Below are 24,085 nucleotides of genomic sequence, written 5' to 3'. Positions count from 1 at the left end.
TGTGATACAAATGCTTCTGCTCTTCTTAAATTGGACAGTGCAGGACCTTTGAGTGGGAGTTCTAGAAATATTATAAGAGCAAAATGAAACTTTTCCCCCCTCCCCAGCTTCTTAAAGCATTTGGAATATTCCCCTAATGCCACTGATGGGTAAAAAAGAAAATAAATTTAATTAAAATGTCCTGAGATATGGTGTCATTGCTTGTCCCAGAGATATAACAACTATAGTAACTGTGTGAAACCTTTTCTCATGAAAATAAAATGATGTAAGAAGAAATAAGTAGGGCATTTTTTTAAAAGTAGAATTTATACAGATCCTATTTTGTTTTAGACTAAACTATGCATAGGATCCTTATTGGAAATATATCAAAGAATAATAACTTATGCTAAATGATATCCTTCATATACACACAGCTATGGGGATGGAGGTGAAGACATCTGTCAATAGATCAAATAATTTTTAAAAGTGTGGCCTGGAGATTGAAGATAAGGTTGAAGTGTTTCATAAAAAAAAAAAAAAAGCCATTTTGACCTATTGACGAAGTTCCTGTCATCCTGGTCATTACTTCTACATGTTATGACACTTGACAAGCTCAGGATGAGCAAAGCCCCCAAATTACTGGGGATGAAATCATTTTCTTAAATAAGTTTACTTTACTATACCTATGAAAAGATGCTCAACATCACTAATCAGCAGATAAATGCAAATAAAAACCACAATGAGATATCACCTCACACTGGTTAGAATAGCTATCATCAACAAGACAGATAATAACAAGTGTTGGAGAGGCTGTGGAGAAGAAACACTCATACACTGTTGCTGGGAATGTAAATTGGTGCAGCCAGTGTGGAGGTTCCTCAAAAAATTAAGAGTACAATTACTATGTGACCCAGCAAACTTTCTCCTGGGTGTATACCCCCAAAATCTGAAAACATTTATCCATAAAGATATATATGCTCCGATGTTAACTGCAGCTTTATTTATGATGGACAAGACATGGAAACAACCAAAGTGTCCTTTGATAGATGATTTGATAAAGAAGATGTATATATACACAATGGAATACTACTCTGCCTTAAGAAAAGATGAAATAGCCATTTGCAACAACATGGATGGATCTTGAGATTATAATGCTAAGTGAAATAAATCACACAGAAAAAATTGAGAACCATCTGATTTCACTGCTATGTGGGATATAAAACTGAAAGCAACAAACGAACAAGACAAACAAACAGAAACAGAAACTCATGGACACAGGCAATAGTTTAGTGGTTACCAGAGGGTAAGGGTAGAGAAAGGTGGTAGATGAGGGTAAATGGGGTCAAATATATGGTGATAGAAGGAGAACTAACTGGGTGGTAAAAACATACATTGTGATATATAGATGATGTATTATAGAATTATACACTTGAAACCTATGTAATTTTACTAACCATTGTCACCCCAATAAATTTTAATAAAAAAAATTAAAAAGAAGTTGACTATAATATACCTGGAAAATTACTAACTTATCGCTTATTATCTAGTGCTACGAATGTTCTGAGGCTGTGTGACTGAATTATCTCATGGGATGCCACTATCAGTCACAATTAAGTTAAAATTCAATGTTACTACTGCCACAAATACTGACATCGTAATTACAATGAGACTGAAAAAAAAAAAAGCTTCATTTAAGGAAAAGTCAATATTTATGTAATTAGGTCAATACATATATATAATTCAGAAGATAAGCTCTATTGCATTCAGAGCATTAAAATGAAGCGTAGCTCTACTGATCTGTCATATTGATTTTACAATCTGAGCTCTTGCATTATTATTCATTGTTTGGTACTTGTTTTGCCCTTCTGTATCATTAGGCAAGATGAATAAACGAGTAATTCATTTTTTATGGGACTTGAGGAGAGTGTAAATATTTCAGTCATAGTTTTATACTTCTTGCTATGTGAGAGCTTAAGAAGAAGTTAGGAGGACTTTAGACAATTTTTTTTTTCAAAGATAACGACATAAATTTGAGCTTTAAGGTATATTTACTTTTCTTATTTTTTAAAGCACTGTAAAGAGACACCTGAATTGTATTCATGAATAACTATTTTAAATGCCTTTCTGAGCTTGAATTTCCTTCATTCATTCATGAATCAGGCACTGGTCTGGGTTTAGATGATACCATTGTGAATAAAAATATGTAGGAAGGAAGATGTTAAATCGTATGCCTGGAAATGAGGCAATGCCAGGCGGGGTATCCCACCTTCAATATGATGTCACTTTAATATCTGAGGTAAAGGTGTTACTAATAATTATAATAGTTCTAAGGCAGATGGTCCCTTGATAAAAGAATATAAAAAGAATTGAGGATCTCTTCAAGAGTCTGGCAGTCAGGGCTGCAGTTTGGAATCAAATCACAACTTGGCCTTGACATCTCTTAAGAAATCTTAGCATGCTGAGAAGGCCCATAATTATTTGATGTAATGATTGTTTTCTTAAAGGAATTTAATTAACTAAGCTTGTAAATTATACCAAAGCTTAACCAAAGACCCATAAAGGAAAAATTAGTTTGGGGATTTATTAGATTAACAAATTAAACAAAAACAAATGAATTTTTGAATAATCTTTTCTATGCATAATAGCAACACACAAAGATGCCAATAAATTCATATTTCTGCTGTTGGTAGCTTACAGTCTGGTACGGGAATACAGTTATTACAAAAATAACTGTAATATTAAAACTTGAGTACATGCCTGGTGGTTGGTGCTATGGAGTATGTGAAAGGAGCCTCAGAGAAGGCTCCAATAAGGATGCATCAATGGTTAACTGATTTGGCAATATCTACAGAGCTCTTGCTATGGTGCTAGTACTGCTTCAAGTACTTCACAAATATTATTTAATTCTTATAACAGTTCCATGTAGTAGGCACAGTTATTATGGCTGTTTTTATAGATGAGCGAACTGATGGACAAGGTTAAGTACCATGTGAGCCGTGGATCCAGGTATCAAATCCAATCTGGACCCAGACTGTGTTCTGATCACCAGCAGTACTGACTCCAAGCATCAAAAAATCAATACTTAAGTTGAGAACAAAGAAGGTCAATTATGTTTTCCAGAGAGTGTCACTAGGAGAAATTTTTTCTCCTTGATCAGGGATGGCTGATTATGTGCTAGTTGTGTGTATTAATCAAGCAACTGGAAGTATTCAGTTTTAGAGTTCCTGTGGGCCCATAAACCATGATGAGTCAGAATGATGATGGATCTGTGAAAATTTCAACTCCTTTTGTCATTTATATGCTGGCCTTTCCCTTGAGGCAGGGAGTATGGGTATTTCTCCCTTCCTTTCTATTCTGTCTAACTACATATTTATCAATTCTTAGTCTCATGAAACAATTAAGACTGTTTAAAGATAATTTGTTTTCTATTTTTAATAATAAAAATTGCATGAGCAAGAACTTCTTAATTTGGTTACTCATTCACAAAATTTGTACATTTCTGGCTCTGTGTTAGGTAATGTGCTGGAGACTAAATACAGAGGGTGCCAAAAAATATATATACACATTTTAAGAAAGGAAAAAACTATTAAAATTGTAATACTAAATATATACCAATAACAAAAGATGAATACAAGTCAGGTTTGACTCCTGCAATTATAAGAGGTGCTCAAAGTGGTTACCATCAGCGTCCAGACACTTCTGATTACAGCGAACTCCTGCTTGAGCAACGTGGACCAAAGTGTCTACTTTATACATTTTTTTTTTTTTTTTTTTTTTTTTGGCATCCGTGGTATATACTATGTATTTACAGGCTTTTTCCCCATACTTCAAGTCTTTTCAATCAATGATGGAAGTATAGGGCAAATTTAAATGTTAGGAGCAGTACTAGAGGTCATTATTTGAATTCAATGAAATCAAAATAATTGATCATGGCGCCCCAGAAAAAAAGAAAAAAGCTGATTACATAGTATGCTTTTAATCAATATCGTTGAATAGACCCGTTGAGTAATGACTCATTCTCACAACAGTAGGATGACTTAGGTACAATTATTTTTCCTCATTGTACAGATTAGGAACAGGTGCAGAAGTAATTTACTAAAGGTAATGTTGCTGTGGCTGAATCCCAGTTGTGGCCCAGTCAAATGCAGATCTCTTTAATTCCAGAACCACGCTCTTTTCGACTCTATACAATCAAAGCATTGAACTCTGCCACAGTCTGTCTGGATGACTTTAGGCGAGAACCCCATTTTATAGAACTTTAAAATGAGAGCACTTTAAGTGAGAGAAAGGTTAGTCAAAATACAGTGCTTGCTAATTGATTAAATAAATATTTGGAAAATAAGGTAGACTTTTATCCCACAGCATTCTCTAAAGTAAGTGCCTATGGGACCCAAGATTTTAGTATAACGAGGAAGCAAACAAAATATATAGGTTGATATTTTTATTTATATTTAGGTGGTTGAAAGCATATTGATTTTTTAAGCAGGATCTATACAGGAAAGATTAATAGTTTTAACTTCATAAAAAAAGAAGTTCTGTATAACATGTATCACCATTAAAAAAAGTAAGAGATAAATTGCAAAATGGAGAAAATAATGCAGTCTATATTGCAGCAAAAGGCTGAAATCTTTAACATAGAAAACATTATCATAAGCCATATGAAAACCACAATGTCCTTATAGAAAAACTGTTCAAGGAAATAAATAAAAATTTAGAAGAAAAAATATCTATATAAAAAATTGAAAACCTTCTTTAATGGAAAGCCAATAAATACAATCTTACACATGATAAGGTGTCAATTATCTAATGTTGACAATTATCCAGTCAACAAAGGCAGGGCCAAGAGGAGATGATAGCCAGTTTTGGCAAGGTTGCAACACTTTTTTAAAGGGAATTAGCCAAAATATATAATGCTTAAAATGCTGATGGTTGTGGGGGTGGGGGTTGGGGAATGGTGGGTGGGAGCTGGGTGAAATATATGAAGGAATATTAAAAGATACATTGTTGGTAGTTACAAAATAGTCAGGGGGGGATGTAAAGTACACCATAGAGAATATAGTTATTGATGTTGCAATAACTATGTATGGTTGTAATATGAAGACATAAAAATATATTGCAGCAAGACAGAATATAGAATAAAAGATTGGAAATAGATGTGCACTTAGAATTTTACACTAAGAAGAAAAGTCATGGATGTAATGAAACATATCTATTATGAGAAAATTAACTTTGCAAGCACTTGCTGAATAATGTTGCTGTGGATCTTGTTATATTAAATATTATAAAAAATATTATCCTTGGTTACTACTTACTGGGCAAATGATGATAATTTATACTTAAATCAGCTTTGTGTATATTGGCAAGACATTAGGGAATTAGGGAGTCTAACAAACCTGAGATGGTTTAGTATAACAGTTTGCCTTTTTTTGTGTGTGTGTGTGATCAACTTATTCAATTAAACCCTATCTTCTAGGAAATACGATTAATAGGTGTAGTCCCTTGAGTAGGTTGAGTCCCTTGAGTCCAAGGATATATCCCAAAAAATGCTGAATTATTTTCCAGTTTTCCATGGAGACTTCCATAGAATCCAATAAAAAGGAGAGTGACTGTGTAGTTCAAGAGACAAGGTCCCTAATATTTCTATAGCATCATGAACACCCTGACTAAAGGTCATCTCTGTGATTTTTCTACTTTGTTTTTAGAGGGTCTGACTAATAAATGGGACTGTTCTCATGGCAGCCTCTTCCATTCTCTATGGGGCAGGGGTGTGAGATTTAATTATCATCCCTTTTGTTGAGTTTTAATAACAATGCATACTGTTCCTTTTCCAACAGATTATATAAGAATAATGGAATAACTTTAATTGGTAAGAACTTAAGCAATGGAGTAAAAAATAATGGAAAATTCTGACTATAAACCAAAGCTTATTTTAGTATGATTTATTGTGATATTTCAGCTCTGGGTAACGATGGAGATCATTATCATTTATTTGTTATTTCATCAAATCAATTATCGGTGACTCTCCAATAATTATTGATAAATAGATTTGGGGGACATAGAGTTTTATCAAAGAGAATATTGTTTGTATATTTTGCCAGTTCCTGATTCTATATTCCATAAGGATCATCTAGATATTTTCCCTAAGTTTGCTTTATTGCTTTTTAAAGACTTTAAAAAGGAAACAGAAACACATCTCATATTGAAAATACCAAAATAGTTTAAGTACTTTTATAATGTTACAGTTATGGATTTTTTTTTGACCCATTATTGTGAAACTTCCTCTAAAGCTAATTTTTAAAGAGAAAATTTAAAAGTTCTTTTTTCCCCCCAATTGGCAATTAATACCAAGTATTAAAAGTATATCCATTAAATATACTACAGTACTCAGTTATATACTATAATCCTCAATTATAAGAATTTACAGATAATTTGAAACAATTCTAATTAATAATTCTAAAAATTACTTTTAAAATATGTAAAACTTATCACATACTGCTAGTTAGGTTAATGAAATAAAAATAAATGTTTTATATTTTGTTTGAGTTAGTGATAATATGGGCTTACAACACTATTAAAAATAAAATAATAATAAAATTATATCCACACTTAGACACATGGCAGTGATATTCTATAGTACTAAAGGCAAAGAGAAACATTTATAACATCTAGGGAAAGGATAGATTGCTCTTAACAGAACAAAATACTAGATTAGTTTTCAAGATCAATAATAGGAGCTAAAATAATAATTTATTCTGAACTTGAATGAATGTAGAATTAAATGTAGAATGTAGAATGGAATTAAACTATGTTGAAGAAATAAAGGTATAAATAAAAGCATTCTTACAAAGAATCAGTATTTTTAACGTTCCCCGAACAATCCTAAAATAATTATTAAAGAGTATAAGTGAAAATGCAAGAAATTGAGCCCAAATGAAAATGTGGGATAATAGGGATCGAAGTACTTGGCAAATATCTAGGTTACTGTATTTAGGTGTATTGATTGAAAAAAACAAACAACAAAATGATTAAGGGGTTAAAAATAAAATTGAAATACTGGGAAATAATTGTTAAAATGTTCTAAAGTATTTGTATGTTTGGGAAGAGGTGATAAATATTAACTTTAGGTTTTGTCAAGACAAAAAATGCATTTAAATGAATATTAAAAATTCAAGGCTTCACTTAAAGAATTAATATGGAATATATACATTCCTAATCCACTGAGGTAAAGATTAATGAAAATTAATAACAGTGAGGAAAGAACAAATGCACAAACAAAAATATCTGGTAAATAAAGAGCAAAATCAGATCTTAGAATGATATGCAAATAATAATCTCTAAACAAAAACGAATCATCTCAAATCAGAAAACAGACACTCAGTCTGGATTTAAAAAAAAAAAAAATCTGGCAGCACACCAAAATATAAAGATACAGAAAGGTGAGAACAAATGTTTGAAAAAAATACTCCACACAAATAATACCCAAAAGAAACTGATGTCTTTATATTAATAAAAGATAAAATGGGTTTTAAGCATTAAAAAGAATAAACAAGATTATATAATAATGAGAAATGATTCAACACATAGATATAACAATTCTGAGCCTATTACCTTTAGCATATTCTCAAAATAAATAAATATTAACCAAAGAAAATATTTGGGTAAAATAAATTAAAATGGACACATCCACAGTCAGTGGGAGATTTTTACCCCACTATCTTCAGTAATTGATAGCTCAAGCAGATGTAAGTTAGTGAAGATGGATGACTTGGTAACCAGAATTTTTGGAGGAAGGAAAAAAAAACTCTATTGCCTCCTGCCATGATTCTAGTACACCCCTTGAATCTCCTTCACATGGAAAGAGAACACATTGATCTGGTTAGTAAGTCAGGAAGAAAGAACCAACATGCTGAGCTTGGGGATTTCTCATCCTCTTTGCATTTGCCTGCCCACAGTAAGGATGCATTCTTCCCTGTCCTTCATTACCATGTAAGCTGAGACCAGTGCTGTTCCTGCAGGGCAGACATATAGTTTTCTAGCTGACTTGATGGTAATTCTTGGATGAAATATTACATGTCATATGTAAGCACATTCTCCAATTTACTTTTTAACAGTAAAAAGCTAATATTGTCATTTTTACTTGTTTAACACTTGTGCTTATATTTTAATTGACACGGACCTCAGGAGAAGAAGAAAAGGGTGTTACTTTTTCATCACCTCCAAATACAAACTTTCAAAGATTGATCTAATAAAGATAGATTCATAGATATCATCATGCAATCAATGACTACTGCATACAGTGCATAAACACTCTTTTAAAGCACACAGAAGGCATTTACAAAAGAGATCGCATATCAGGCTACAAAGCACATATAAACAATAAGTTATTTTAAAATAAGAATTCTCTGACCATAACAAAATAAAAATAAAAGCCAAACATAAAGGAGAACCACTAGCCCTACAACAAACCTTATCTAAGGACATAAAACAAGACCTAAGCAGAGATGTGTATCTAGTTCATGAGTGAGAAGACTCAAGTTTATATTATCTCTTTCACTGTGTACTGAAATTTCATCCTGATGTCCCTTGATGAGTCTAGTCTATCGTTTCCATTGTGCTGGGCCCTCAGTGGGCCCTTTCCATCTAGAAGCCCCTGGACATCTGGGGAAACATTCTTGAATTATTGTATTGATGATTTCCTGTCCATCATTTTCATTGTTGTGTCTAGAAATCCCATTATTTGAGTCTTGGATTTCAGGAAGCCGTCCTCTGATTTCCTCTTCTAGTTTTCATCCTTTTACTCTGCTTTCTGGGAAATTTCCTAAACCTAATTTTTCAGTACCTTTGTTGAACTTTTCATTCTTATATTCAGATTTTAACTTCATTAAACTTTTTTATTTTCCAAATGTGCCTTTTTCAAATTAAATTTATTGGGGGTGACATTAGTGACTAAAATTGTATAGGCTTGAAGTGCACAATTCTATAATATATCAAGTGTATATTGCATTGTGTTCAACATCCAAGTCAAATCTCCTTCCTTTCCCATATTTTAACCCCTTTTACCCTCTTCTATTTCCCCTCCCCGGTTACCCTCTGGTAACCACTAAACTGTTGCCTGTGTCTATGAGTTTTTGTTTCTTTGTTTGTCTTGTTCATTTGTTGCTTTCAGTTTTATATCCCACATATGAGTGAAGTCATATGGTTCTCGGCTTTTTCTACTTATTATATTATTTCACTTAGTATGATAATCTCAAGATCCATCCATGTTGTCCCAAATGGCAGTATTTCATCTTTTCTTATGGCTGAGTAATATTCCATGTGCCTTTTGTTTTTCATTAAGTCTTCTTAAGCCTTATTTAGATGCTAATGACAGTATTTTCTTTCAGTTTTCCCTCTGCAGAGTCTCTGTTTAATACAAGTTGCATTTTTATGCTTGTGGATGAGACTTATTTTCATGTTATAACTTAGATAAGTGGTAATCCCTGATTCATTATTATGTGATAATTTTTAACAGTGGGGAGTAAATCCTTGGTAGGAACTGAACGTGTGAACGGGGCTCAGTAATTATTAGAAAAGTGTGGTCTTCTTTATATGTCTGTTGGGGAACCTACATATGTCAGTCAGGGTAGAGTAGGTCAGGCTGGACAAACAAATGCCTCCAAAATATTGGTAGCAGTGTTTCCTGCCAGTCCAGGTAACTGTCTATATTATAGCTTAATACCTTAATTCCATGTCAACAAATGCTTCCATGATCACCAGAATATGAGGAGACAAGGGTGGAGAAACAAATAGGCAATTAAAAGCATCCATCTGTACGGGACACATGTCACTTCTGCTCACTAGTCATTGGCCTACGGGGTCAATATCAAGTATGTGTAGTCCTACCAGGTGAACAAGGAGGAGAAGACTCAGAAATATTGTAGACCGGAAGTCTCATCTACTAGGCTCCCTTTAATAGTCTTTATTTGTTTCCTCTTAAGCTAGGCAGATCTGCAGAAAAGTTTCTTCCAATATCCTGCCTGAGAGTAATTAATTCTCTGGCTGCAAGAATTCTGGGTACCAAATTGAAGGAGCAGCGTATGGATAGGGTGTAGAGCTCAACATTTATTACAGGCAAATGGATAGATAGGTAGATATATAGATATGTAGGTAGATATGGCCATATACTTGTCAATCCTCTTTATTTCAGAATAATATTCCTGTTCTCAACTGATCCTGGCTTTCCCTCAGTCCAAAGACACTTTCCAGATTACACTTCCTGTATCATAGTGCTGTATGAGAGAGACAGACACCTATTGATCTGGAATGGAGAAAGGGATCATGCAATGTTACAGCTATTGACTAGTCCTTCTTTTGTTGACCTTTTTCTTTTATACCCTCTTGCTAGAGGTGACAGATGGTGGCAATTCCTGTATTTTTTGAGGATTTTATTGAGCAAATTGGGTTGGTTCTTTGCTTTCCTCAATGTTCCTTGGGAGTTGGCTTTCTTGGGCCTCCTACATTGGTAGCTCTCATCCATCTACTTTCCAGCTTCCAAATGTTATTGCTATCTCTTCTTCTACTTCCTCTACTCTCAGTAAGTGTACATTTTTGTTTTAAAAAATCCTTATTCTGTATTTGAGTGGGGTTGCTGAAGGGAGTAAAATTATATGTGTCTGATCAGCTTCTCATCTTGAAGGTAATCTGCTGAACAATTTCAGCATCTGACCACTGAAGCTTTGTCCTGACTCTGGGTAAGTCTAGGTCTGTTCAGCCAGTTCAGACTAGTGTAATTTGGATTGGTGTCTGTTTTAGTTGGTTAGTGTTCCTGCTGTAGCTGCTAACTATTTTTGATTACTATCTCTGATAATGGTGATAATTTTCCCTAAAAATACTAAGCAATATTCCATTTGCCAGGAAACTGACTATTAAAAGATGATTGCTCCCTCCCCCCTAATAAACAGTGAAAAAAAACAAAAACCTGCTGCTTTATACAGGAATGATTGAATGCACATTGGAGGACTGGACAGCAAGTTGTTTTGGCTAACCCAGGGTGCATTTTCTATATAATCTTGTAAAGCTCACTCAGTGTGCCAGAAGAAGGCCTGGTTAGCTATAGAGCTATGGAAATAACTGGAAAACGGAGATTTGCTATCATTTGTGCCCTTTAAATATTTTCTTTTATTTAGACTTTTTGTTGGGCTCATATATACATCTTTAAGATACTGGATTAGGCATTGAATAAATAGATGACATTTTCACTTACTAGTACTTGCTAAAAATTAGATGCAGCAAGTTAAATGTGAACACTGATGAGGAGACAACTTTTCTCCCAATGAAATATAAAAATTAACTTCAGGCAAATTTAGCCGTTTTACTTCAGTAAGTGAAGAATATTAAGTAGCTAATCCTTAGAGCCTTAAAATCGTCAAAATGTCTAGGAATGTTGTGCAAGAGAGATTGTGAAGCTTATTACATTTATTAAATGGAAATGAATTATCATGGCTTGCATATCTGATTTATCACGTGTGTTATAAATCAATATATTTCACTTAATAGTTCAAGCTCTAAATATTATATATGTTATTTTCTAAGAAACTTTATTTGCCCAAGGGATCTCTAAATAAGACTTAGGGAAATAGTCACTGCCATCATCCCTGAGAATAATATCAGCAATATTCATGAAAATACACAAAACACAATATGCGTGAGGCCAAGTAACTAGATTGTGGGAATGACTCTGGGCTTGCCCTCGTGCTATTCTCAGCTGGAGGTTTATATTCAGATGGGACTATGTAACATGTTGAAATGTATTGTTTGCTGCACTTTGGGTTGACAAAACATTATGAAAATAACAGGTGCATGTGTGAGGAGAAAACACTGTCATATTGAAAACAGGAGAACTATGCGGATGTTAAAAATGACAGAATCACTTCCCTGGCCAAGGATGGAAATTCTTTCATTCTTGAATTTTATCTCCTGGAATAAATAACATCCATACTCATTCTCTCTCAAGCCAAGAATTTGTTGTTGCCCCCAGTATCTAATTCCATGTGACATATGATAACAGAATACAGTTTTCCATCTACTGTTAAGTTCTCTGGCATAAACCCATCTAATAACAATCATGTCAGTTCTTTCTGTCCTTGTCCCTATCCATTGTCCAATTACACATATAAACACTCTTGTGTTCTTACCCTAGATGCGTATAGGTTTTCTTCTGATCATCACTAGTTTGACTATATAAAACGTATATATGTTATATGTTTATTATATCTTATATGTTATATCTTATATCTGTGTGTTTTTGTCACTTATATTTAGGGCCTTATATTGATCTCATATACTTAATTTCAAGACTCGAAATCATGGTTGTATTGATGCTTTTTATTCCTTGTGTTTATAATAGTCATCATAGTAGTTATATTTGGTAGAATCTTTTTGAATATATGATCTACTTAAAATAATTTTGATATCTAAATAAACATTTAACTCTTGGTTTTTAATTTATTTAAATTGGAGCTACACAAATGCCTAGAATTCTTGCTAGAAGGCAACGGAGTATAGTAAAAAGAACTGGGGTCAAACCCCAGAAAACTTAGAAAATTCATACAGTCATTAAGATTTAGTTTCTTCATCTTAATGTTTGCATGAAAATAAGGCATTCTCCCAGGATAGATGTAAAAACTAAATGAAATCATAAATATGAAAAAGTTTGTAATTTTTTTACATAGAAATATGGTTATTATTTGACTATTAGAGGTGATGGTAGGCAAAGTGTTTTGAAAAGCAAAATTTTCTTGGATAGTAGCTGATAGAGCCAGAAATAAGATGTCAGTTTCCTGACTCCTGGTCATGGCCAGTCTGGCAAGGGAACTCGACACCTTAGAACAAACTATCTGCATATTAGATAAGCTGGTCAGATGTTGTGCATTGTAAATAGGAATCCAAAAAGTTTGAGATAATCATCTCCATCATCAAAAAATTGTTATCATAAAGGTATTTCAACTGCAGATACACATATCTATCTATCTATCTATCTATCTATCTATCTATCTATCTATCATCTATCTATCTATCTATCTATCTATCTAATCTATCTATCATCTGTCTATCATCTATCTATCTACCGGGGGTGCCAAAAAAATGTATACAACTAAACATTTGGTCAACACTGCTCAAGCAGTAGTTGGCCATAATCAGAAGTGTCTGGATGCTGATGGTAACCACTTTGAGCACCTCTTGTAATTGCAGAAGTCAGACGTGACTTGTATTCATCTTTTGTTATTGGTATATGTGAATATTATAATTTTAATACAGTTTTCCTGTCTTAAAATGTGTATACATTTTTTTGGCACCTTTTGAGTGTGTGTGTGTGTGTGTGTGTGTGTGTGTGTGTGTTTGTGTGTGTATATACTTAAACTTCAAAGTTTATCAAAGATGATTCTTTAGTTTATGTGAAGGGTGAGCCCAACATTGCTGGCACTTAATAAGTATTGTTAAATAAAACATTTCTACAAAATCCTGACCACAACAGACATTAACCACATACAAAAAAAACAAACTTTTAAGACAACACACCAGATCTCTGCATTTTCTTCTGAAGAAGCTGCTCATCTTGTTCCCAGAGGTATATTTTAAAAATAATTTAATATTTTAGAGCAATTTTTGGTTTACAACAAAATTGAGAGGAAAAAAAATAGAGATTTTACATGATCTCTGCCCTGACACATTCATAGCTTCCCATTATCAACATTGCTCCAGAATAGTATATTATTATTATTATTGTTAATATATATATATATATATTTTTTTTTTTACCAAGGATGAATCTACAGTGCCACATCAAATCACCCAAAATTCATAGTTTACCTTGGAATTTCATCTTGGTGTTGTACATTCTATTCTTTTTGGACAAATGTATGATGGCATGTATCTGTCATTATATCACACCGAGTAGTTTCACTGCCCTAAAATCCTCTGTATTCTTCCTATTCATTTCTGTTCCTCATAGCACTGGCAACCACTGATCTTTTTATTGTCTTCATAGTTTCGCCTTTTCCAGAGTATAATACCTATAGTTTGGAATCACACAGTATGTAGTCTTTTCAAACTGGCTTTTTTTACTTAGTAATATGCCTTAAAGTTTTCTCCATGTATTTTCATGGCTCCTTTCTTTTTAGTGCTGAATAATATTTCCATATCTGCATGTACCACAGTTTACTTATTCATTCACCTACTGAAGGACATCTTGGATGCCTCCTAGTTCTGGCAATTATAATTAAAGCTTCTATAAAAACCTATGTACACATTTGTGTATTGGCATAAGTTTTCAACTCTTTTGGATAAACGCCAAGGAGCATGACTGCTGGATTATATGCTAAGAATATGTGTAGTTTTGTAAGAAACCACCAAAGCGTCTCCAAAATGGCTGTGCCACTTTGTATTTCTACCAGCAATGTATGACCATTCTTGTTGCTCCACTACCTCACCAACAACTGAAGTTGTCAATGTTCTTGATTTGGGTCTTTCTAATAGGTGTGTGGTAGTATCGCATTGTTGTTTTAATTTGGATTTTCTTGATGACATATGACTTGGAGCATCTTTTCATATACTTATTTGCCATCTGTGTATCTTCTTTGGTGAGGTGTCATCTGTTACAGTCTTTGGTGTGCTTTTAAATCAGGTTGTTTGTTTTCTTATTGTTGAGTTTTTAGATTTTTTTGTATAATTTGGATATTAGATGTGGCTTTTGAAATATTTTCTCCTGGTCTGTAGTTTGTCTTTTCATTTGCTTGGTATTGTCCTTTGTGGAGCAGGAGTTTTCATTCATTTTTCAATGACAGTGTTATTCATTAGAGCTTCAGGACTTACTCATCTTCTAACTACAACATAAGTTTATAATTTTAATAAAGCCCAGATTATCAATTGTTTCTTTTCTGGATTTTGTCTTCGGTGTCATATCTAAAAAAGGCATTATTCCCAGAGAAGTTTTTGGAAACAACAAATTTTTCTGCAAGTTTCCCAGGTAACTCTGCTTCCTGACTTTTAGAAGAGTTGTAGGACCATTTGGCAAAGACAATTCTGTTATTTTAAGAGCATTCTGATGTAAAAAAAGTAACCTGGCAGCTCTCCAAATGATAGGCATTATTCTGAGGAAGAATCAGTTTAAACACAGAATCAAGTAGGGAAATTTCATTTCTGTGTATAAAATTCAGAGAGAATGTGTCCATGAAGGAAGTGGGGTTGGAGGATAGCACACAATGGAACATGAGTCGGTGGGAACTAGAGGGAAATGATTCTCCATGAGCCTTTCCAAGTACTCTTACAATATCATACTACCTCTGGTCACAGGACCAAATGTGGACCATGTAATTCTAACTCCATCTATTAATATGTCACGAGTGGGAATGGTGACAAAGTATTTAAAAAAAGGTTTTAAGATGGATATACTTTTTATTTCTAAATAATAATCTATAGTATACACAGCTCCTCAAAAAAATTATGTGCTTCTGTTTTCTAAAATTTCCTTGGGTATGTGAAGCAAAATTTAAGCAGCTTGTGCAGTAAAACTTCCAGAAGTTATCTAAATATTAGCTAGACGAAATTTATTGTATGATGACTGTCACTTACAACCAGATGGTGCACATTATGCACATGATAAAGGTCTCTCATAACATTCTCACTGATATTAGCTTGTTTATGGAATACTAAAGCTGTGGCACAAACTGATAAGATCTGGGATGCTGCTATTCTGTTTGCAACTCATTCTGCACTGCATAAATACATCAGTCTAGTGGATGCTAGCTAGGATCTCAAAAGTCATTACAGCAATGAGATTCAATTAAATTAAGGACGAAAATGGATCCTATACTCAACACCAAATTTATCCCCCAAAACAAAATCTGGACTTTATTAAATTATGTCTTGAAACAGCATCTGTCGTTCCATGTAGTATGGTTTCTCAATCTTCTTTGTGTAACTTATGGCCAATTTTAAATGGAAAGACATTTTTTTTTTTTCATACTCCCAGTTTGGCAAACTAATTTTATTTACAATGTTAGTTAATTATGTATATATGCACAACAACATACAAACTCTTTATATTTATGACGTAAAGCTAAATTATACTTACAAATTTAAGTCAAATAATGATGAAATTAGCAACATTAAAATTATCATTAAATTAATGTGATGGATGACTTAGTCTTCCCCTCTAAGTCCTCAATATACCGTGGATACATACAGATGGTGTGAGAGTTAATTTTATGTGTCAACTTGACTGGGCCACCTGGTGCCCAGATATTTGATCAAACATTATTTTGGGTGTTTCTGTGAGGGTGTTTTGGATGAGATTAACTTTTAAATCAGTAGACTGAGTAAAGCAGATGGCCTTTCCTAGTTTTGGAGGGTCTCATCCAATCAGTCTCATCCAAGCCTAAATAGAACGAAAAAAGTGGACCCTCTCCCAAGTAAGAGAGAAGTCTTTCTCCCTGCCTCACTTCCATTAAACTGGGGCATTGGCTTTTTCCTGCCTTTAGACTTGAACTAAAACATTGGCTTTTCCTACTTTTTGAGCTTGCCATCCATTAAGCTGGAACTATACCATCAATTCTCCTCAGTTTCCAGCTTGCTGACTCATCCTGCAGATCTTGGGACTTGTCAGCCTTCATAATTGTGTGAGCCAATTCCATATATATCTCATATTGGTTCAGTTTCTCTGGAAAACACAGACTAAATGCAATGCCAAGAGTGTTTCTAGAGAAAACAGAATTCTGATGAATTTTCTGAATTGACTTTGTGGTTTCTGGAATTAACTCTTTAATCTGATTAGATTTAAAGATGATAATGCCTCCTTTTTCAGTAGTGAAGAGATATTCTACTTTTTCAGTAGTGAAGAACATTGATATTCCTTGGTATGATCTGGCAAAGCAGATTCACAAACTATTTCCATTGGCTGTTTGCAATAAACACTTATAATAAGGATTTGGGTAACTATGTATATAATACTTTTGAACATTTTATCAAACTGATGAATATAATGAGATTGGCTGGTTGCTCCTAGTTTTGCTGGACAAAGTAGGGAAAGAAAATGATGAGCTCAGAGATTTGAGCTCCTTGTTTAAGTGCCACATAAATGACCTGAATGCTTCTATGTGAGCCCTGAAGGATACTCTTATCTCCTTAACTACAAGGCTAAATTTGCTGGCAATCAAATAGAGAATCTCTTCCTGCCATTGGCTAAATTACAACTCGTAAGTTGAACTCCCATCCTTGGAGCATGTCTCCTGTTAAGTGATGACACTAATTGAGAAGAAATGGGCTTCCTGACAGTTGGAATGGGGTCGGGGTTGAGGTGGGGGAGAGATTCTGATGAAGCTGGAAACATTAAGCATGTAAATTCTAATGGATGTTCTTTGCCAGTGAAAGCAGCTTCCCCAACCCCAGTGGAGTGGCCTCCCCATCTCTTCTGAGGGAATTAACTGAATTGCCTGAATAAAATATAATGGCCTTTCCTGAAGCAGTTGACATTGAGATAATGACAGTTCTTCTCAGGATCCTTTCCCACTGCTCTTCTTTGCTTCTAGACTAATAACTAGACTCAAGTCCCAGAAGGTACCTACTGGTGAGCAAGAAAGTGTAACCCATGAGGTGTATTACACTCAAAAAGATCTACTTGAGTTTTCTAATTTATATGAGCAGAAATCCAGGGAATGTGTGTGGGAATTGATATAAAGATGTGGGATAATGGTAAAAGGAACAAAAAGTTGGAGCAGGCAGAATTTATTGACATGGGCTTACTAAGCAGAGATTCTGCAGTCAACGTTGTAGCTTGGGGAGTTTGACAGGCCTCTAACAGTTTGTTTTGTTGGTTAGTAGAAATGTGGCCTAAAAAATGGCTCACAATGAGTAAGTTTGAAATGCTACACTGGACATGGTGTAATGTGCAGGAAGAGATTCAAAGTTATAGGGAGATTGGAATGTTAGGGTGGATTTGTCATTTAAGATCTACTCATCCTCCCTGGGAGGGTACAGGAGATGCAACTTCTACCATGAATGTAAGAAATAAATTTGTGATTGGAGGCCCATCATACTTAAAGAGATTTGTGATTGCTCTTATGTGTATGGCAGTCCTTACAGTGGAGACTGAGGTTACTAAATTAGGAAACCTAAATGAAATTAATTAGATCCTGGGGTGAAGGGGCTAAGTGGTGGCACTCAACCACCAAAGGTAGGTGGGTGTGGTTACCATAACAGAGGGCAGAGTCAGAGAAGCAATCAGAAAAGTCTGACTTTTGCAAACCCATGGTGTTGGCTGGTTGCTTGTGTTCTTAGTAGTGAAATAAATAGGAAGTCTACTAAATTCTTATTTGATCTGTTTAAGCACAAAAAATCTAGGTAAAGTGAACAAAAATCTAACCTGAATCATAAAAACAGAGTCATATCATCTCAATCAGTTCCCAAACTTGAGTCAGTTTACAGATCCAGAACCCCTTGAATGAAGGGGAGGCAGGTCCTCTTTAGGAAAAATCTTTGTATACTGTCAAAAATATATATATTCTTAATCTTTCATCCAACCTTAACCAAATGGACCTATGGCTTTTTACTGGGACAAATGTGCATTAAGGAAAAGAAAAGCAGATCTTTCAGGTACTACTAAACACTGATTCTGAACTGACACAAAAATGTCACTATGGCTGACCAGTCAGAGTATGGACTTATGGAGGTCAGGTGATCAATGGAGTTTAGCTCAGGTCCATCTCAGTGGGCCCATTCTGTGATTATTTCTCCATTTTTGGAATGCATACTAGGTATAGACATATTCAGTAAGTTTCCTGACCTGTAGAGTGAAGACCATTACAATGAGAAAGACCAAATAGAAGCCATTAGAATGGCTTCTATGAAAAAACATTGGAAAATAAAAGCAAGGCTACATTTCTGGAGGGATTGCAGAGATTAGTACCACTATCACAGACTTGAAAGGTACAGGGTGGTGATTTCCATAATATACCTATTCAGCTCACCTGTTTGGCCAGTGTAGAAGACAGATAGATCTTGGAGAATGACATTGAATTATCATAAGGATAATCAAGTGGTGAGTTCAATTGTAGCTGCTGTATCAGATGTGATTTCGTTGTTTGAGCTAATTGACACATCTCGTGGTACCTGGTATGCAGCCGTTGATCTAGCAAGTGCTATTTTCTCCATCCCTGTTAATAAAGACCACCATAAGCAGCTTGCGTCTGCCTGGCAAGGCTGGCAATAAACCTTCACTGTCCTATCTCAGGGGTGTATCAACTCTCCAGCTCTATGTTATAATTTAGTTCATAGGGATCTTGATTATCTTTCCCTTTTACAAGGTATTCCTTAGTCCATTACATTGATGACACTATGTTTAGTGGACTCAGTGAATGGAAAGTAGCAACTGCTCTAGGCTTATTGGCAAGTCATTTGTATGTCAGAAGATGGAAAATAAAATATAACAAAAATTCAGGGGCCTTTTACCTCATCAAGAATTCTAGTGGTTCAGTGATGTGAAACATGTCAAGATCTTCCTTCTAAGGGGAAGGACAAGTTGTGGCATCTGGCCCCTTCCACACCCAAGGGGCAGCACAAGGCCTAACGAGCCTCTGGATTTTAGAGGTAACACATTCCTCCTGTAAGTGTGTTACTCTGACCCATTTACGTAGTGACCCCAAAATCTGCTAGTTTTGATTGGGGTCCAGAATAGGAGAAGGCTCTCTAACAGGTCCAGGCTGTAGTAAAAGTTTCTGTGCCACTTGGGTCATATGGTCCAGCAGATCCAATAGTGCTTGAAGTGTCAGCAGCAGATAGGGATGTTGTTGGGAGCCTTTAGCAGGCCCCTATAGGTGAGTCACAGCACAGGACCTTAGGATTTTGGAGCAAATCCCTGCTATCATCTGTAATGTCTCAGGATATTTATGTAAATTAACATAAGATGTTTACTCAAAAAATAAACTTTATAGTGGATCACAAACCTGATAATCATCGATGGATTTTACAATGTTCTGCATATTCCTATTTGAGAAATACTATATTGAAGTAGGGTGGTTAAAATTTGAAAAATAGAATCAGATCAAGCCTGGCTTAAATCTTTGTTTGTTTACTAGCTCTGAGTACTTGACAAATAGCACAGGAAATATGCAGTATTTAGTTCAGTGCCTGGCACATGGTAAACAGTAAATACTGGTGGTTATTTTTAATAAAAAAAATGAACAATCAAACTTTATGACTTTGCAGATATTTTTCTAGTCCAGTGCTTTTCTCTGCTAACCTTCTACTCTCAGAGACCTGTTCAGTCCTTAATGTTGATCTATCATTAACATGAACCCACTCCTTCTGACCTCACAATAAAAAGTGAGGTCCTTTTATTCAGTATTTAAAAAATGTAGATAGGCATGGGAAAGCACCACCCACTTAGTTCTTTTACCTTGTCTTCTCATTCTCTTTTTAGATGTTAGTAATATTTAGAATTTTAAAGAATATGTTAGGATACCATATTAGGACTCATCTGTTCAGAAATGTTATTTTTTTCCCCCTTAGGACCTTTAGTACTTATGGAAACAACAAGTAATTATAGACCATGGAGTATCTTAGGCAAAGTATACTTATCAATGTGGAAGCCATATCAGAGGAAAGTGTTGGGCTCCTCACTAATGGCCTCATTTGGCAATTGCTGATGAGAATGCCTGGCAGTTATCAACTGGGTTCTAGTCCCAAAGCTATTATGTATGATGCAAAATAAAATAATTTCATTTTAATTCCCAAATAATTTCAAATACATTGAGAGTATGATTGAGTTTGCTGGGTTTTTTCTTTCTTTTTTTTCCCTTTTGCTGTGCTACTAAATATAATATGACTGTCACTAATAGTTGATTTAATATTATTTAATTACATATTTATGTATTGGAAAAATAAAGAAATGCTTGCGATATTTCAATAATATTTTGTATATCACACATGAAAAATAATATTTCACATTTAGGTTTTTTATTTAACGTGAGCAACATGCCAAGTTATAAAAGGAAGAGTACTTTATATCAGGGTTCTACAAGCATAACTGCTATGCTAAAACTGAAATCAAAACTGCTGCTTCTAGAAATTAGAGCAATGGAATCTCATTAAAATTGCCACTTGTATCACACAACATCTTTATATAAATTTAAATGTTTAGATTCTCTAGATTCACTGGAAGGGAATTTAATGCGAATAGAGTTCTGATAAACTCAACGTAAACTTCTCTATTTTCAACATGTAATATCTGATCATTCTTTTTTTTTATATAAAAGAATTTCCCTTTGAGTAGACTGTATGCAGATTTGTGATGAGATGCTGCACGTTGGACCTTTTTCCAGTTAGGAAATTTGGACTTCTATCTACTAGAGAATTCTAGTGTGATCATATTGAGATTATTGAATAGAATTAATTAGTTTAAATTATGAGAAAATATCATTTAGAAATCATTAGATTTACCTGACTTAGTCTATCAAATTCAATATTTTATTTTATTGTTTTAATTTCCAATAAATTGATTTAATCCAAAGTTATGGACTTCCAGGTAATCTCTCTGACAGAATTAGGTGCTTTTCCTGTCTTACTTTCACAAGATTAAATACGTAATAAATAAAACACAATTCAACTCTTTTAGGCACAGCACATTGACAAAACTCTACCCAGTATAGGCTGTAAACATAGAGGGCATCCCAGTCAAAGACACATCAAGTCAGCATTCTCTGGGAACATTTTTTTATCATATTTAAAATATACAACATAGTCAGTTTACTAAAAGGCTTGTGCACCAATGTTGCATTATTTGAACACAGTAAAATGTATTACATAAAAAGCATATAATTTCCCTTAATGGACTACAATGTATTCAACTTCATCTGGAGGGAGATAACACATTACTAGCTGTTCTGACCACTGAATAATCATTCAAACAATTTTCCTCAAAATTCGCTGATAAAAAACAAAACAAAACATGGAAACCTGTGCAACACTTGCATTCCCAATTGTATGTAAGATGGCTACTCAGCATTTACAATAAGAGAAAAATGGAGACTCAGAAATAATTTTCCTGCCAGTTATATCTTTGAGCAGCATGGACATGGAGAATAAAATATGTGAGTTCGAAGAGCACTTCTTGCTCTCATATGTTTCAGAGATAAGCTTTCTCACTTCTCTCGGAAACATACTGGGCATTTATAGATACAAATGTTTTGACTCAGTAAACATTTGTGGGCTTCCAGGAACTTTAATAAGTATTTTTTGTATATCTAATTGCCATATATTCATATGTTTTATAGATAATGCTGATCAAAATATTCAAAAATATCAACAGAGTATAGGTGAGAAGTCAAAAATAATTGACTAATTGTTTACTTCATGGCATGGGTGGTTGTGTCCAAGTCATAACACACAGTGAAGAGAACAAAATAATTTGCCTAAATGAATAAAATCAGGGACTCAACACACACAGACAAGTTGCCCTTATAAAAATAAAATAAAAATGCAAAAGAATTTGTTAAATAAATATATTCTATTTTAAAATTTCTCTTACAATTGAGTATGGTTAAGCTCACCATCAGCTTTCCATTATAGCTACTCATAAGTACTTTCATGCTCTTTCCTTGTGGACACTGGTTTATTTCCATGCCTATTTTATGTAGTCCTTCCAAAGCTCTAACATCCTAAATAGCCATAATTAGAATCACGTTACTGCCTAACAGCCAGGGGGTAAATACTATGTGTAAATCCTGACCATATGACATCACTTGACTGTCCTAAGATTCTGTCTTCTGTATAAAGATAACAGTTGCACTCTTATTCTGTAAAGAGGAATCCTTTAAAAAGAGTTAAGCTAAACAGTTATATCACCTGTGTAATTTTCTCACTTGTCATTTAGCAACATTGATGACAGACTTTGTCAAATTACAACTGTTTTTTCAAGGAAAAATGTCATGCACTTGTAATATTTGGAAGTAATGAGTGATGTACGGTTAATGAACCAAGAAACCTTTTTCTTTTTAGATACTATGAAATGTAGAGCCACATCGTGCTTTTGATTTATTTGCTCTTTGTGATCTAACTCTTCAGGTGTGAGCTATTTTTATATGTGCTATCTATCATAGATTCTCTCTAAGAATACCAAAAGAATGAAGGAAAGCTGGATACTTTTGGAAATGTCTTTATCTTTCTTCAGTCCCAAATTCAACTCTATATTGTTTATATCGTTTGCTGTTCCTTTTGCTCTCACTGACTTTATTTTTGGCATTAGTTAAGCATAGAATACTTGGATATACTTGGATCAGTTTAATTCAATTCAACTACACTCAATTGAATTCAGTTTGATAAGTATTTGCTGAATATTGTAAGGATGAAAGAATTATACCAGAAAATTTATCTGTGGTTCTAAGGGATTGAATAGCTGGATTACATATTATTTATTATTACATAAAAGGAAGTATATCCGTTCAGCATGAGAAGTAAAGTTCATGGTTAACATAAACTGGGATGTTTCAGAGACTTGGAAGAAGATTGACTATTTTTAAATGTGCTATTAAAGGATATAAAAATTATAAAAAATAATTCACATTATTATACTTACATGATTTAGTCTAATTTCAATTACAGAAAATAATTGAATGGACATTATTTTTTCTTACACAACTATAATCCCAGTAGCAAGAAAAATATATGCTATATAGAAGATGCTCAATAAATATTTGTTGAAGTAGTTAATAAATTACTGGATCTATGTCCTTCCATCTGGTTTAATTTTCTTCTTCTAGACCATTGTTTTTTTCAGTGAGGACCTGAGTGATAAAATCTTTTTTACTTTTTAAAAATCTATAAATATCTTTTTGCCCTCACTTTTGAGTAATTCAATAATTCTCTTTGCAATTTGAATATTTTCCATTGTTTTCTGGCATCAATTTTTGATGGTGAATATATATATATATATATGCTTTTATATGTATATGTATATGTATGCCTTTCTTTTTTTAAAATTAAATTTATTGGGGTGACAATGGTTAGTAAAATTACATAGGTTTCAAGTGTGAATTTTTATAATACATCATCTATATAAGAGATTGTGTGCTTACCA

General features: G+C 33.9%; 1 protein-coding gene across 1 annotated transcript in view; it reads right to left on the bottom strand.

The window, feature by feature from the left end:
• GPC5 (glypican 5) overlaps window positions 1-24,085 on the bottom strand; it is a 1,198,702-nt gene that overhangs the window by 1,091 nt on the left and 1,173,526 nt on the right. The window lies entirely within an intron of this gene.

The sequence above is a fragment of the Rhinolophus sinicus genome, linkage group LG04 (genome assembly GCF_036562045.2).
Source record: "Rhinolophus sinicus isolate RSC01 linkage group LG04, ASM3656204v1, whole genome shotgun sequence".
In the NCBI taxonomy this organism is placed as follows: domain Eukaryota; kingdom Metazoa; phylum Chordata; class Mammalia; order Chiroptera; family Rhinolophidae; genus Rhinolophus; species Rhinolophus sinicus.
This window is presented reverse-complemented; position numbering and strand designations above follow the sequence as displayed.